The sequence below is a fragment of the Manis javanica genome, chromosome 3 (genome assembly GCF_040802235.1).
Source record: "Manis javanica isolate MJ-LG chromosome 3, MJ_LKY, whole genome shotgun sequence".
NCBI lineage: Eukaryota > Metazoa > Chordata > Mammalia > Pholidota > Manidae > Manis > Manis javanica.
The window spans coordinates 9616352-9634765 of record NC_133158.1 but is presented as its reverse complement, the minus strand read 5'-3'; the positions used below and the strand labels follow the sequence as shown (position 1 = coordinate 9634765).

Genomic DNA, 18414 nt, shown 5'->3' with positions numbered 1-18414 from the left:
TATCTAAGTTTCAGGTTAAATAACCACTGTCTCAAATCTGATTAGAGTCAACTGTTTAATCCCGTCAGATAGACTACCTTCTTTTTATAAAAAATATTTTGTCATCTTTATTATTGCAAGACGAAATTCATAGATAATACTATATACCTCCCTACATACTTTAAAAATATTGGTATAATGTTTTAACTAATAATATAAAGGAAAAAGAAAAGGGAACTAAGTATTTCAGTGTAAATATACAACTACACTTAAAGACAATGATCAGTCAAATGTTAATATCTAGTTGACCTGAGTGAAATTGGGTTTAGAAGATGGAAGCAATTCTGTGGCAGAGTACAGAAATGAAAGAGAAGAGGCATAGGGGACACTAGAATAAAAACTAGTCTAAAGCTAAATTTGGTGAGAAAAAGAGGAAAATAATCTTAATTGAAGTCTAATAGCATATTTGGTGAGAAAAAGAGGGAAATAATCTTAATTGAAGTAGGCCTCACATGCTAAGAATAATTACATGGTTTTGAGGTAGAAAACATAAGCAGTTGTGCCATTTCTGGAAACAGGTTGAACTTATTTCTAAGGTTAATTGTAAAATAATTCCCTATATTATGATAATAGACCAAGTGGTATTAAAGAATCACAAGAAGAATACTACTAATCTTGAAATCCTCTCTCAAGTTGAGGCATATATTTAGTCTCTGGTTCTTAAAAAGCCCTTTAGCAGACAACAGGGAATAGGGAATAAATTGGAAAAAGAAGCAGTAATATGTAAAGTCATAAAGAAGTTGTGCAGGAGACCTCTAGGGACAGTTTCAATATAAGATTGAGAAACAGGCAAATCCAAAATAAGTAAATAATTTTAATAAGTAACATTTACACTATAGATTTCTTATTGTGCTGCAGAATTTTCAAAGGCATATATTAGGCCAAAGAAAGAAATATTTAAAGATACTTTGCATGAATGCAATTTGGTGATATCCCTGAATATCGTGTCATAGCTAATTTAATATTTGCTAAGGCTATTCTCTCTTCTGTATTTGCATGTGGCAGATATGAATGCAGACTAATAGAGTTAGTTGTGCTTTATATTGATAGACTGAGTATCATAAATCCCAATGCTGTCAGTGATGTGATTTTCTGAAATCCTGAACAATTGGTCAAATGTTGAACAAAACAGTACAGTCTTCCTTTGTTTTACATGTTAGTTTCATTCCTGAAAAACTAAGTGGAAATCAAAAATTTGGATTGATATGTAAAACAGACAATCATAAATTGTGTGTGTGTGTGTGTGTGTGTTTCCACTTACATGAATGTCTGGCGGGACATTTGAAAGTCATGAGGGATACAGGGTCATTTTTTATTGAGTGGGCCTGTGTCATACAGTAGAGAACATTGAACATCCCTGGAGCCCTTCAGAAAATCTCACTTTCCCCATCAGTGAGACAACCCCAAACAATTAAAAAAGCAAAAAAGAATCATGTTAGGGGACAATGTCAACCTCACTGAGAACTGCCACATTAAAAGCCTGTCAAAGGACTCTGCATTTTCCTTCTTTACACTTAGCACCCTTGTGATAAATTTTTCCTTGGCTCTTTTCTCTGACAGATTGAAGGTTCCATTAGTCCAGGGATGATTGGACTCATTTACCATTGTATCGTCCCTATTTGGGACAATGCCAAACTTATCAAAGGCTTTCAAAAATTATTTACTGAATGAACAGAAGGACAGAGGCAGCACCTTAGGTTCCATTTATAGTTACCTTAGTCAGTGGAGAGGGTTGGAGGGGATACTTGACTGGAGCACCCAGTTTGCTAGAACTGGAGTGTAATTTGCTTAGGAGAGTCCCAGTTTGTATCAGTTGTCTCTGCATCTTGTCCAGTTTAGCCTTTGCTCTGGATATGCAGGTAGAAGGAGTTTAGAATATGTTACCCCATAATATGTCACTCTAGCATACTGATTATTTTGAATTAAAGATACTTAAGAAACAGCTGGTGCAAGGACACCAGCTGATTGTCCTTTGTCCTCCCAAAGCAGGAGATAAATCTATGTGAGTGGTACCCTCCCTGTACCAGGAGTATGTCCTTATCATCACATAGAGGGGATTTAGGGCCATGAAGGTTGTATAAACAAACTTTGTTAATAACTAACCCGTATCTTCCTAGTTCTTCACCATTTACTACCCATAGCCCAAATCTCTTTTATCTTGTTGATTGTTAACAAGTTATTGTTTCTTTGTCTAAAAGGTATAAAAGCTTCATGCTCTAGTCACTTCTTTGGGTTTTTGTTCTCTTGGGAAGGCTCCCATGTATGTGTGAAAATTTACTGAATTTTATGTTTCATTGAAATTTGTATTATTTCCTATTAAGGTGTTTTATATTGATTTAACTCATAGGCCCAGCCAGACACACAAAGAGGGTAGAGAAGGGTTTTTCTCCCCCTACAATAGGCACACACACACATATTTTAAATAAAAATAATTTTATTTTTGCAAACTATTTTGGAATAGGACTTTTTTATGTCTGCCATTATAATAAAACCAATTCTTAAGTCAACAAATGAATATTTTAAAAATTAAACAATTGTATTTATTTTTAATACCCCTTGCTGTCTCACAGGTGTTTTGGTTTAGATGATAAATTATTTGTAGCCACCCTACATGTGATACTTAGTAACATGATCACAAGACTGTGCTATTCAATGTCCCCAAAGAAAACCCTTCTTTTCTCTGGCATGGGGGTAGATGCCAAGGAAGTGCTTGCTATCTATGACCCTGCCATCCACTGGTCCCATTTCAGTGGTTTATCAGTTCTCTGAATTTTTTTTCCCTGACTGGTAATGACCCTTCAGCCATGAAACATTTGCCTCTTAATTATTTGATAGGTTTATTCTTAACTTTATGATTATTCTTCTTTCTCCATTATGCTTAGAGCTAAAGAGAGGTTTTAGTTGTCGAAGGATTGAATAGCGTTCCTATGGGAAACTCCCTGCCTTTGGAAGTTTTTCCATTAGAGGCAATGAAGATCCAGGAGAAGGAGCAATAGGCAGTTTTCTGGGGTCCTGCAAGGTTTATAATTCCTTTATCTTAGTTTAAACTCTGCATCTAGGAGCATAAAATTTTACAAATCTATGCTTTGAATTTTGTGTATTCCCTCTCCCTTGGGTGGAAACTGTTAAGGTCTTTAAAATTTCTTTTACATATAGAGTTTAGCTTTAAATGCAGTGACCATAAAAGAAATGCTAAACCTTATTTTAAAATTAAAAATTGTGTGTCCTGTATTCCTCTTATAAGAGTTAATCTGAGCAAAATCACTGCATATACCCACAAAAAAAATACTTTCACAAGAATTTTTGCAGCAGCTTTATTTATAATAGCTAAAAATTTGGGAAAATCCAAATATCCATTAACGGGTAAATGAGTAGCCAAAGTGTGGTGTAGTCATACAATGGAATACTATTCAGCTAAAAAAGGAACAACTGATATATACAACAATATGCATGCATTCCAAAGCAGTATGTTGACAAGAGGAGCTGCAAACAAGGGACTGCACACTTTATGATTTCCTTGACGTAAAATTCAAGAGCCCGCACTATGAATCAACAGTAATAGAGGTCAGACAAATGGAAGGATGGGGAGCCTATTGTCAGGAAAGGGCCACAAGGAAATATTCTGGAAATAAATGTCTATCTTGTTTTGGGTGGAGGTTCCCTTATATGTGAAGATGTCATGGAGATATACACTGAAGATTCATGTATTTGCACTATATGTAAATTATCTCTAGATAAAGCACACAGGAGAAAAAAATACACATACAGTTTCTTTTTCATTAAAAAGTGATGTGTGCTTATGAAGAAAAATGAATGAAAATGGAAAGAGACATAATCATCCATAGTCTTACCACCTAAATAATTTGATTACTTTTCTTCCGGTCTTTTGATGGATCATGGATATTTCTTTTTTCTTTTTTCCCCTCTATCACTCTTTACCTCCCTCTTTTTCTGTTTCTTTTGGATGTATTTAATGCTTCTATGTCTGGGAATACTTTTTTGTTCATTTATGATGTTACATTCGTCACAGCCTTAACATTAAAAAGTGCATATCATGAATGTACTAGGCAAGTGATAAAGCAAAATGTAGCTAGAAAGTCCTTGGGATTTATTATTTTTTTCTAAAGAGAAAAAAAGGACTATCTTTCCTATAAATGAATGATAAGTTTCCATGGTTCTCCTATCTGTTCTTATCTTTTCTGTTCCCCTATCTGTTACTGTACTGTAATTAGGGTTGCTGCTATAGACAAACCATTTTACACCCAGAGATGTAAATAGTATTTTGTATATATACATATATGTACATATATATATACACACATATATATTTTTTAGTATTTTGTATATTTTTATACATTTAAAGGTCTTATACAAATCTCAATCAGATTTTTTTCTTCAGATAATAGCCATGAAGGTTTTAGTATTGAGAAGTTTTGATGTATCGTGCAGCTTACAATTCATCATACATTGTTCTTAAAATTCATATTGCAGTATTTAAAATTGTAACTCAAGATCCTTTGCAGAAGAGCCTTGGCCTTCTGACTCACCTTATATTGAGCCAACATGACAGAAAAATACACTTTTTCCTTCGGTGAAAGGAAACAAGTGTGAAAATAATGGAAAAGACGCGTAGTCTAACACAAAGCAAAATAATTTGCAGTGTGAGTTGCTTAATGTATTACATAGTCATTATCTCACTTAAGCTCCCCAGGTAATATAATTGCTAATATTAAAAAATCTGTTTTGCTTTGTCACCTCAACAGAACACTTTGCCTTGAGACTTAATGCATTTCTCTCTTAAGCATGTGTGTTAGATACAATGGGTATACCCTTAAATAACCTTCAGGAACAACATGAATTTATACACTGTTTTAAGAGACAGAAAACAACAATAAAAAGAAGTTGGTATTCTATGTTCTGACTATAACTAGAAGAGAAGAAATCTGTTGGCATCATCTTTATTAGAGGCAGCTGTCAGTATGGGTTTTTTTCCCCTGGATGAAAACAAAAGGTGCTACAGAGGAATGTACATAAAGATAGCACCCATGAGGCATTAGGATAAATAAAAGTAGGCAATATTAATGATGCTCATTAGCAGATGTCACTGTTGGGGATGAAGTAAATTCCATGCCCAAGTGTTTCATATATTACACTTTTCAAAACTGTCAACTTTTTGACTTTGATGTATGTCCATGTGAACAGTTTTAATAAGTTCCTACAGCTCTGTTTTTGCATACACCCTGAAGAATCCTGTGGAATTGCCAGGAGCAATATCACAAAGGCATTTTTGTCTAATGATTGGTGCCTCACTTGGAAATGTGAAGGCTCAGATCATTACATTTCCACTTATTAAATGGTGCAAATATTTGTCTAAGAATTAGTTAAAAAATATTGCATGACCAAGCAGATTTTATAGTTTAAAGCAATCTTCCACACGCTGTTGCCTGTATAACTAATAGAATTATGAATGCACAGAACTGCTTTTACTGTAGAAGCCAAAATGCAGAATAATAGCTTGTCAAACTGTCATTTGCAAGTGAGATCATAGATTTTATAATCCAAATTAGGTTGTGTTCTTTTCCTTTTTGTCAGGTCATATTCTAATAACCATATTGTGCACTAAACCCTGTGATTATCCCAACACTTGACAGATGGCAGGCTGTTAATTTGTATGTAAGAGACAGTGATTGCCAGCACCCTAACAGTATTCAACAAAATATGAAATGTCAAAATCCACTTTTGGTTACATTTTGCTTCACTTCATTTTAGCAAGGTAATGTTAGGCAGAAGAATTTTAGTACCTTAGCATGTGTTTTATTTTACTATACTGAATGGTTTTACTAATCACTAGAAATAGAAAGAATTAAGTAAGGAAGAAGGAATTTTTCTTGCCTATGTCATTCTTTCCACTTTCCTGTGAAGAATGGTCATCAGTCTGAGTGGTTAATTGAGAGGGCTGCATGAGAGCTGGGAGCAGACAAGATTTAATTCTTCAATATTGAGGATAATTGTTATATATTAGTACCATAAACTAATGTTTAGAAATATGGTTGGGATCAAAATAATTTAAAAGTTTAAGTTAAAAGCACATTGACAAATCCACTAAAATACTATTAGAACTAATAAACAAGTTCAGCAATGTGGCCAGATATAATATCAATATAAAAAAATCAATTTTATTTCCATACACTAGCAATAAACAATTTGCAAATGAGGTTAAGAAAACAAAGCCATTTATGATAACAGCAAAAAAAAAATGCATAGAAATAAACTTAGCAAAAGAAGTACAGGACTTGTACACTGAAAACTTTGCAATATTTTAAAGAGATATTACAGAATAAATGAATGGTAAGACATCCCATATTTATGGACCAGAAAATTTAACATTGTTAAGAGTCTAATGCTGCCCCAAATGATTCACATATTCAACAAAATCCCTTTCAAAGTCCCAGCTGGTTTTTTTTTTTTTTTTTTTGGTAGAAATTGACAAGCTGATCCTAAAATTCATGTGGAACTGCAAGGGACCCAGAATAGCCAAAACAATCTTGAAAAAGAAGAACAAAGTTGTAGGACCCACACTTCCTGATTTTAAAACTTATTACAATACTATAGTAATGAAGTCTACATAATACTAACATAAGGATCGATCAACAGAATAGAATTGAGAGTCCAGAAACAAACCGTTTGTTTGTGGTAGGTTTAACAAGAGTGCTGAGACAATTCAGTGGAGGAAACATTAGTCTTTTCAAAAAATGTTGCTGGAACCACTGCATATCCACATGCAGAAGAATGAATTTAGGCCTCTCCATCTCAACGATTAGCTCAAAATGGATCATAGACTAATGTATGAACTAATGTAAGAACAAATACTATAGTGTTTCCAGGATAAAACAGGAGTTAATTTTTGTAACCTTGGGTTAGGTTCCTTAAATACAACACCAAAAACACAGGTGACAAAATACAAAATAGATAATTTGACTTCATCAGAATTAAAAACTTTTGTTTGTCAAATGACATAATCAAGAAAGTGAAAAGATGCTTGATGGGAGAAAATCATATATCTGATAAGGGACATTGTTTGAATATATAAAGAACTTTTAAACAACCCAACAAAAAATGACAAATAATCCAGTTAAAACACTGGTAAAGGATCTGACTAAGCATTTTTCCAAAGAAGATACACAAATGGTTAATAAGAACATGAAGATCCTCAACATCATTCATCATTATGGAAATCAAGTCAAAGCCACAAGGAAATACCACTTTTTATGCACCAGAATCACTTAAATAAAAAAGACAGTGACAGGCATTGGTGAGGATATGGAGAAATTGGAACCTTCATATGTTAGTTGATGGGATCAGCCACTTTGGAAAACAGTTTGCCAGTTCCCTGAACTGTTAAGCATAGTTATCATATGATCCAGCAGTTCTAATCCTGGGTATATACCCAAGAAAATTGAAAACATGTATCTACACAGAATCTTGTATATGAATAGTCATAGCAGCATTATTCATAATAGCCAAAAAGTGGAAACAACCCAAATGTTCATCTACAATGAATCGATAAACAAGTTTGGTCTATCCATACAATAGACTATCCTTAAAAAACAGTGAAGTATTGATATATGCTACAACATGAATTGACCTTGAAAACATGCTAAGTGAAAGAAGCCACTCACAAAGGCTATGTACTGTATGGTTCCATTTATGTGAAAGGTCCACAGAAAGTAGGTTAGTGGTTGCTAGGGGAAACAGGGGTTGTGGGGAATGGGGAGTGACTACTATTTGGTCCACAGTTTCTTTTGGGGATGATGCAATGTTATAAAATTGATTATGGTGTTGGTTGCACAACTCTGTGAATATACTAGAAACTAATGAATTGTACAATTTAAATGGATGAATTTTATGATATGTGAAATATATCTCAGTAAAGCTGTAAAAATAAAGCACACAGGCAATAGAAAAGAAAATTCATTTATTATATTAGCATGACAATAATTGCCTAGACTGACAATACTGCATTTACTTAAAGAGAGAAAAGAATGCAATTTCTCATTCAAAAAACTCCAAAAATTGATCTGCAGAAAATTCTTTTTAGGTAAAAGTTCCCTTGCTATATCTGAATGCTAAATAACGACAAGATCAAGACTTGTTAGAGATCTTTTTTCTTAGTACTGTAACTTTAGTAATGCCAAACAACCAGTGGTTTCTTAATTGCATGAGTCTGTTTCTCAAAAACAATCAATATGTATAACACATACATAACAAGCATGCACTATGTATATATATATATATATTACATGCCTTGTATTTTATACTAATATATTATACATACATACATTATGCATAAATATTAGAACCTTGTACCAAATTGAAGTCATGGCTGCTTTCTCTTTCCCAATAATTCTTCACAAGGATTGCATTACTTAGCATATTATTTTTATCTTATTTTCCCTGTTAACTGGGTGGATGATTTCTATTTGTAAAGTATTTCTCTTATATACAATGATTTGTTGAACTCATGTATTATAATTTAAAAACTAGCTGGGGCCTTATCCCTCAATCCTGTATCTTAAAGATTGGTTAAGCTATCATTAATTTTGTCATTGTATAGGAAGTGAAGAGCAATAGTGCATTTGAGAAACAAATATGAAATTTATTGAAGTAAAAATTCCCTGGGTTGGATAGATAAATTCTAAAATACATTATAAGGTATATATAAGGTATATACATTATAAGGTATATATTATTATAAGGTATTATATGTAAAATACATTATAAGGTATATAACTTTAGGAAGTTAATGTTTTGCCCTTAAAAAAAATTGTTTTTGCAATCCCTCAGAGATCTATTCCTTCCAAAATAAGGTCTTGAAAAGTCAATGCCTGATTTTATTATTTTAAAAAATGTATTGTTTTCTTAACAGCCTGATTTTAAATGTTAACAATTGCTATGAATTGTTTGGATCATCCTGTTTGATATAACATGTTTAGGAAAGTCCTAGTAAAAAAAGTTAGTTTACAGAAAAGTTGTGGAACACATTTTTGTTTTAAAGAAATTTAAATGTTATATCATAAATATTACATTTCCTTTTTCAATGTTATTTTCATACTGATTATTTTTAATGGTTGCTTTTGTTGTTCATATTGTCACACTATGAGGTATTGAAACCCAATACAGGAGTTTTAGAGATTAGCTGAAGAGTCACCGGTTTACTCAATTAAAAGAGGAGGAAAGGTGATCACAGCAGGTTAGAACCTGTATCATTTTCCCATTTCGGTGACTAGAGTCATGTCCAAACACACCATTGCCTTGATTCATTTTGTATGCAGTTCTCAGGGGAGTGGGGAGAGAGAAAAGATGGACTTCATTTAATATGAAAGTTGCTTTTGACGGAGCAGACTTAACTGTTAGTGTCAGGGAGAAAAGGGAGTAAGAAGAAAGAGCAAGCTGGTATTTTCTATACTTTAAAGTGAAACCGAAATGGGCAAAAAGATATAATCAGAACCCACCGCCATCCTATTTCAGCACAGCATGTAATTCTCAGTTCAAAAAAATTTTTTTTAAGAGAAAGCATTTTAAGATAATATCTCCATGAGCCATTGCGTGAAAAGTGAGTGAAACTTTGGCTCCCCCTTAGAAATTGCTTTGCAATTTTGGACGTGCTGAGAGAGCCCTGGCCCTGGAGGTGGAGTGGTCACTGGGGTGTGTGAATGAGCTCATCTGCATGAAACCTGAATAGTAAATGAGAGCCCTGCGTGTGCTGACTTGAACTGAAGTCTTCACGGTGATGCAGGCTTGCCATGAACAAAGCCCTGGTAACCAAGCAAGCTGTTGCTGGTTGCTGGTTAAAAGCTTGGTTACTTGCTTGAGTGTTTTGAGAACTGACATTGCCAATTACAGTCCTGAGAAAGCGGGAGTCTGCTCTGGGTACACCGAGGAAGCTTTAAATGACCTCCACTTCTGACAGAATCTGGGGAATATGAAGCAGAAAACATCATTCCTTCATTTTTGTTTTTGGCCATTGACTGTAGAAAGGAACTTGAAGTCACATCCAATTGACAGGTTCGGAGTTCTTCTGAGACACATTCTTGCTTTTTTGCTGAGAGAGGATGTTTAGTATTGACATTCAAATGAACGTATCAGAGATCTCTCTGGGTTACAGAATTTCTTTATCTGATGTCCCACAACAAGCAGTTCAGAGGTATTCAATCACCTGGGTTCTTTTATATTGCGACTGTTGAATGAAAGCAGCCGACAACTAAGATTTCTCTTTGGAAAAGAGAAGTCCATTATTGGCATCTTTGAAGCTGGGTAGAGTGAGTACATTCTCCTTGGATAAAGCTTCATAGTAGGTGGAAGGAAGCAAAGACAGCCTTAGAAATTGCCCTGTGAGGAAGCAGACCTATTGTTGTCTTATTACAAATATGCCTCCCAGCAAGTGGGCCTGTTCTGAGTGATACCTCTGGGAGTTGACTTGGAAGAAATCACTGGGAAAATTCTTGTGGCCCCAAAACAGCTTAGGCTGTCTTGAGAAATGTGAAAGGAGATCAAAGCTATGTTGAGAATGCTTGGTGTTTTGAAATGTATTCTTAAATTTTAAAACTTGGAACTTTGGTAATTATATTAATCAATGTAAGTAATCTAGTTGACATCAACACATGAATTCTGTTTGGTCTTTGTACATCTGTGTACCTCCCAAAGAGGGCTGTGACCTAGATTTCATATGCATTCAATACTTTTCATTAGATAAGAATGACATATACTTATCATTAGAGTGTGCTAATTAAAGCAGAAAGTGACATTTCAAAGTAATGATGTTCCCTAGTGTCTCAATGTAAAATACTCCCTAGTCTATTTTTAATGACCTAGTATGCTATGTATGTTTAAAATATTATTTTGTTATGAACTTGGATTTTCATTATTGTCAGTGGTGGTAATGACCAGTAAGGTAGGACATTCTTCTAGGTGATTAAGGAGGGAGACCAGTGGGACGTAACAGGGGCTTTGGGCTTTGGGCTTTGATTGAAGTCCCATCCTGGGTGCCTTCCTGCATTCTTGCATTTATTCAGCACTTTGGTTGCAGTGCTTTCTACTTGCCAACTTCGGTGCTAGGTGCTGGGGATGCATTGGTTACTAGGACACAGATGCTTCCTGCCCTTAAGGAGCTTGTCCCCTCCTTTTGATTTATGATCAAAGCTTTTCTTTGTATTTCCTCTCTTGCATCCCCAGTAGCAGCAGAGAGGATAATGTGTTCAGTGCTAGTTATGTATATATATACACACCTTTACCTGCTATTGCAAACATAGATATCCTAAGTTGATAAGGCTAGTGGAAGAAAGTGCCTCCTTAGTCTATACTTTTTTTCACATTTGTGTCATGTCTGTCAGCTAAATTTATATTATAAATTCAATGACCTAGAACTGTGTCTAATGTTCCACCTCACTGCCTGGCATACTATTGATGTTTTTTTCAAAGTGCTCATTCCCTTCTCTCTCCCTCCCCCTGACTCCCCTAAGTACTAATAATACTGAACTGGATGGTTCCGGTGTTTACATTGTGAATCAGTAATACTCTGCAAAGTCAGTGGGCCTTGTATTTTGGGGCCTGTTTTGAACATTTGTAAACCAAGTCAGCTGTCCTTGGCTTCAGTGATGTATAGGGAGGAGAATCACCTTACATTAAGATTATTAGTTTGTGATGGCTTTGAGCCCCTGAAGAAGCTAAGGAGTGGCAAATTTCTCAGCCCTCACTTAGTTGGGAAGAGAAGAAGCATGCCTTTTCTCTGTTAACAAGCTATTAGGGGCTCTCGAGAGGCGATCAGGGTTTGAACTTAGATGAGCAGTGCAAGGAGTTTCCAAACAACCCAGGAAAGGGGAAGAAGAGGATGCTCTTTTTGTGCTAAACTTGCCTATTTTCCTTCTACCCATTTTCCTAGTCATAAAAGCAGACAGATCATCAACGTCTTTTTCAGTGTTGTCACCATCACCACCCTCATCTTCTTCATAGCTGTTGCTTAGGAAGCATAGGAATCCCATCAAATAGGTGCCACTATTATTTAAATTAGGTATGGATGCCTAACCTGCCCAAAGCCTCAGAGCTGGTAAGTGACATAGTAAGGACTCCCACCCATGGCTGGCTGTCCCCAAAGTGCTCTTGACCACTGTACTCCATCATTTATCTGTATCTTTTATTATTTTTTATGCCATTTCTTGTTCAGATAGTTATTAAGGGTATTTAATCTCATAGATGATGATGAGTTAGATATCTAGGTTGTCTTTGATCTGTGATTGAACATTGCTATTTTCTGAATCTATTTTCAAATGAATTTGAATTCCAGGCTTTCCAGTGAGTGTGCCTGTTGATGATGACTAATTTTAGGCTGCTCTTGCTATTCAAATCCACATAAAGTTCCAGCATTCTTTAAAGTGCTATGTACCATAAACCCTACTTGGATGATTATAATGCCACATCCACGTGAGCCAGGATTCACCATTTGAAAATGAGATTGCTCTTCATGCTACAGCAGAATTTATTGAAGTGTCTATTATATGCATACCCTGCTATTCAAATTCTTAATAGAAATCCTGGCTGTTTATTTGTTTTCCCTACCTGCTTCTAGAAAGGATTTGAGGTAGTTACTAATGTATTTTACTTAGCACTGAGAATATTTTTAAGAAAGAATATTTTTAAGAGAGTAGTGATGAGATCTTCATACTAGTACAGGAATTGATTTCTCTAAATACTGGTAATGGTGATTTAGAGTCTGGAGTCAGATAATTCTTGCTTTGAATTTCTACCTGGTTACTTGCTATGTGACCTTGGGCAAGGATAATGGCTTTGGACCTCAATTTCTTGATTTGGAAAATGGCAGGCAGTTAAAGTATCTCATCATGGTGAGGGTTACTTGAGATAATGCTTGTAAAATACTTGGCAAGGTGTCTGGTGTCCAACAAGTGTTAAATAAATGTGCTGATGGAAGAGGTGGTGGTGGTGAAAGAAGTAAGGTACACTGACTGCTTCATTCCTTCCAATGAAATCTTACATGGAGCTAAATGTATGTATCCAATGAGCTGTTCTGGATGGGTGGATACAGAGCTTACCGTATGGGGTGCTGCCACAGAACACCAGTGCACAGCTGTGTCCCCACAGATAGCTCAGAGATGATGATTCTTGGTTTGAAATTAGGGAAAACAAGTGACAGCAGTCAGTGGTACAGTAGAGAAGCCCAGTTAAGTAGGCTTAATTAGGGTTTTGCTGCTTTCAGTTCTCATGATCTGAGGCCATTGTCTTAACCTTTCCAAGTCTCAGTTTCCTCTTCTATGAAATGATGATAGCAATGCCCACCCACCAGGGCAGTTTTGAGAACTGCATGAGATAATGTGTTATGCATCGACTTAGATGTCCTGGCCTACAAATCTTTTTTTTTTTCCCCTTTGGAGAAGGTGGCCGGTGTCTTTATTGCCTTGGGGGTGCACTCAGGAGCTCTTGGTGGGGTGGGCCCACTTCCTCTTCACTGTCAAGGGCTTTTGGCTGTGCAGGATGGCGCTGGCTTTGCTGATGGCGGCCATGTGCAGCTTTGGGCTGTACTTGTTCTTGTGGATCATGTGCCGGATGCTGTTGAGGGTGGCCTGTGCATTCCTGTTGATGGTGGTCCGCATGTAGGAGGTAGCCAGCTTTCACGGGCCAGGTCTCTGCTTTGTGAACACCATGCCCTTGCCGTCCACTTCTGGCTCCACGCCCTTGTGGTGAATGAGCCTGTGGTAGCAGAAGGAGTTGTGGGCCTTCAGATTGTTGGGTTTGGTGCCATACATCTGCTTGTTCCTCTTGATCAGGAAGCTGGAGCAGAACACACGACCATCTACTGCAGGTGTGTGGATGTGGTGGCAGCTCCTTTTGCTGCAGTGGCTGGATAAGGAGAGCCTACAAATCTTATTTATGCTAGTGAGGAGATTACAACAGGATAAAGACACGTGTGATAGAGAGTTGCAAATGGGATTTTATTTATGGGCTGGATTAGGTTCCAAGGCTATGGTGACCTTCTTTTTAAAGATACAACTCCCCTACCTGATCTTATTTACTTGGAAATTCTAGACCTACAGCACTTTGAAATCAAATAGTTCATTTTCTTTGGAGGCCTTTCCTCTTTTGGTTATTGGATGCTGTGTCTAGGTTCTTTAAACCCTAGCAGTGAGGAGGAAATCCTTGTGTGACAATGGATTTAGTGGTGTATAAATCTGCCTAACTAGCAGCTGCATAAGAGCTGATGACCGTGGGCCCCAGGGCTGAGCCATGTAAGCGGGGGTGGAAGGATGTGCTGACTTCAGCAGCAAGCTGCAGGGCCCAGCAGCAAACCGCAGGGAAGCGACAGCAGCCTGTGGGGTGGCCTGTTATGCTGCTTTCGTTCTTGTCAGAGTCACCATCATCACTATTAAGCTTTATAAAGTGCCAGTGTGTGGAGCTCCCTTAGGTGCCATTGGAGGCAGATAGGCAGCTGTGTGTTTTAAATAAGAGCCCTGTGCAGGGCCCTGAGGTGAAGGGCCAGGCTGTCATCCAAGGCAGGCCCACAGGCGTGGCTGCGTGGGCGGATGAGAGGCGAGTCAGGCTTAGGGGCCGTGCCTGTGTGGTGTCAGCCTAGCCCCGGTCCCCTTCTCTCACCTTCAGGGGTGGGCCTTGGTCACATTTGCACTGTGTAACTTGTCTCCTATAACTATGCCTGAGTGGATCAAGAAGGCACAGCTGACTCAACTGGGTCAGGCTGATTGTCTTTCCCAGAAGCTGGAATAGGGACTAAGACATATTTGTAGATAGAGTGGGTAGATGGGTAAATGTGGGAGCTGTGGAAAACCATGTCTTGCATTAGTTCATTAATCCTCATTATGGCCTTATAAGGTGGGTCCTCTTTTTAGTCCCATTTTATAGAAGAGGGAACTGAGTCACAGAGGGTTAAGTAATATATCCAAGGTCATAGTTGGGTAGTGGCAGAGCCAGGCATGAACGCAGGCAGCATGAGCTTATACCTTTAGCCACGATTCAATGTATTTCTGCGAGGGGAAGGAGTACCACAGGGCTGTGGAGATGAAGGTTAAATGACTGTAAGGCTGCAGGTAGGCAGGGGAGAATAAGACTGATTGACTAAGAGAGTTAATTGACTTGATTCTGTAGATTTTCTGGCTCCAAGGTTTAGATCTTAGTGACTATACTTTCTAGCACTGAGCTTTGAGAATTATCTCTGTGTCTTTATAAATAAATCCCCTCATTTGTACACAAAGTAGCAACCATACTGTCACAATTTGTTAAAAAGCAGCATGGGTCATCCACTGGCCTTCTTAGCCCCAGGTATTTTTACATGATCTCTAGGTAGCCTCTAGGCTACTGGAGAAGAAAGATAGACGGGTGACTGGAGCATGGTGTGACAAGCTCCCCGAGTAAGGTAGGTGCAAGTTGCTGTGGAAACAGAGAGGTGTGGAAAAAAAAATGAGACTGGGATAGGGTGTGGGGAATCAAGGATGGCTTCTCAGAGAGGGGATATTTGATCTGTTTTTAACAATTAGTATGGTTTAGCTATCTGAAGACTGGATGGGAGGAAGGGTGTTCCAGGAAGTGAGAATGGAATGTGAAAAAAAAGAAGTGAAACCTATGATACATTTTGGAAAGGCAAGCAATTAAGTGTGATAGAGAAGGAAGGAGGAGGGATAGGATATGCAACTGGAATTCTTGGCTGGACTGGGTCATAAATGGTCTGCAGTGCTAAACTATGGAGTTCGAAGCTTATCCTATAAGCTAACAGTTCATTCACTACCAGGTTCCTTCCCTCCCTCCAACCTGAAAACATTTGGAGATTTTGAAATGGAAAAAAATGACATTCTAACAACATTAAAGACAGTTTTAGGGAGGAAAAAAAGAAAAGAACACCACATGCAAACTTCCAACACCCAACAGTACTATTTTAATTTTTGCATATTATCTTCTAGTTTTCCTCAAACATGCCCGATTTTGTACGTGGTTGCAATCCATCTACATATCATTTTCACTTCCAAACACATCAAAAAGGTTTCTATATTTCAATGTCATCTTCTCTTAATTTTTATAACAGCATGATAGAGACATATGTTTTCTGAGTACCCACATTGCTCCATTAGGTTCTGGTGAAGCAAAGATGTATGACCTGAAGATGCCTGCTTTTGAACAACTCAGGATCTGGGATAATACTTCTGTTGAAATCTTTAACCATACCCATTTTAAGGCATATGGGTTTAATGTTATTATTTTGTGATAAATATGTCCAGATCTTTGAGGATCAATTGGTAGATTTTTCTAATCCTTTTCTTTTATGCTCCCTGTCCCCTACCCCCACCTCATCATAAATGCTGTGTGGCTAACAAATGGTCACATGTTCCTGTGCTTCTTGTATTCATGTGCCATTCACCTAGTGACATTTTCATGTCTTATGCACTAAGTACTCTGAAAACCATTTGATGGTTAACCATAAACAGGCTCCAAAATCAAGCTCTTGAGCTGAGTTAATTTGATTGTGAAATATTATCTTGATTATGGCAAGTGTCCAGTTGTCATTTTTTTTTTTAATGACACAGGCCTCCACAGCCTAAACTAATTACGAACCAGCTACATTCTAGGGAGGGCAGCATCGCCTAATCGGTTTGCCCAAGCCAAACCCAAATGTGTTGGTGATGGGATCACATCTGCTTTTCCTTCCTCTGACCTCTCTGGATATCGTCTGTGTCATTCGCTCCCCATCCCTGCGCCTGTGTTAAAGAAAATAGAGTGATTGGCCAAAATTGCTCTTTAAATTAAATTTTGCCTCCTACCTCCAGCATAAGCATGCCTCCAAATTAAAGATGAGGATAATTTTGCAATCAGATTTATATTTTGGTCTGTAGTGAGTTTAAAGTCTTTATGTGCTTTATTTTTCCCTTCTTTGATACCTTTTGTTGATTTAATTTAACTCTGTGGTTTGGGCAGTATTTTGTTGTTGGTTTTTGCCCTGTCTCCATATCCAAAAGTTCTTATTTTCTCCATTCCTAGTCTTGTATATTTGCAGAAAAGACATTAATCAATTGGTATAAACTTAAAAAATTAAAGAAGTTCATTCATTAGAGTCTTAGAAGTGCTTCATTATCCATGTAATGAAGAAATGGATGGGGAAGCTAAGTAAATTGTATTATTTGGAAATCTTCACACCTGGTTTTACCCTTTGTGTGTGTGTGTGTGTGAATGCATGTGTAAGTGTGTGTTTAGGCACAAATATGCAAGTATGGGTTATTGACACACACACTTAAAATGAAATAGATGTTTCCCCATTTTAAAAACTTTAAAAACTCGCTTAGCCTTAGTTTCCTCCCTTGTAAAATGGGAACAGTTACAGTTCTTACTGTATGTGATTGCAAGGATAATTCACTTAATGCTGCTGCAAAGTGCTTGGCACATAATAAATAATAAAAATCAACAGTTAATATCATGGACTTAGTACTGGAGGAGTGCAAAGTCTTCTTTATAACAACTTTGACCTACTAATAAGTCCCTAAGTCATCTCTTTGTAAAGAGGCCAAAAGCATTGCACGAAAGCATAAATCTTAGAAACATTTCCCAGGCATTGCTTCCCTCCTTACTCTGCCCTCGCTGAATGATTAATCATTTCCATCTAGTTTTTGCCAATAACACCTTTTTGGCAGATTCCCTTGGTGGCCATTGTCAAAGCCCCTTGCCTCTGATTTCATTTGCAACTGTGGTGATTGGTTTTGTCTGAGCCAACATCCAATCTCTAGCTCCTGCTGTACTTGTACTTCTTTTCTGCTTTCTTCCCCAGGACTGTCTCTCAAGCTGGGAGCCTGCTTGGCCTGGGCCAAAATGGAGCCTGGTAGTGTCGGGCAGTAAATGCTCTCAGGGGCTGCCATCAACCACTGGGTATTTGTACATGTGAATAAATGTGCCAGCCTCCTATTCTTCAGATGCATAATTCTGGATGCTTCTTAGGAGGTCCTGGCCAGCCCTGTCTTCCTTGCTGTCTGTGGAAAACTTAATAGTGTACCCTGCTCTTGGCTTTTACTCCTCCCTCTCTTACTTTGCATCACGTCATCCTGGCTTGCTGGAATCATCTTCAAAATAAACTCCTGCACCTAAGCCCTTGTCTCAAGCTTTGCTTTCAGGGGAACCCAACCCACGACAGCCCTGAAATCTCCAGACTCCTTGATATTTCTAGGCCCTGCCCATGTAATCTTTAGCCGTGGATCATTTCTCCTTCCTGTCTGGCTCAGAGGGAAGTGATGTCTCACAGATTTTCAAGGACAGATTCTTCTTTGATCTTGATTCTCTCCCCTCTTAAATCCTCTACGCCCAAAGACCATGTGTCTTGTT

The 18414-nt window shown here is 37.4% G+C and overlaps 1 protein-coding gene and 1 pseudogene across 16 annotated transcripts in view; one reads left to right on the top strand and one right to left on the bottom strand.

Moving 5' to 3' along the window:
- The window catches only part of FHIT (fragile histidine triad diadenosine triphosphatase), a 1286968-nt gene that overhangs the window by 95065 nt on the left and 1173489 nt on the right, over positions 1 to 18414 (top strand). The gene's annotated exons all lie outside the window — the stretch shown is intronic.
- The window catches only part of LOC108409501 (large ribosomal subunit protein eL28 pseudogene), a 58553-nt pseudogene continuing 41986 nt past the window's right edge, over positions 1848 to 18414 (bottom strand).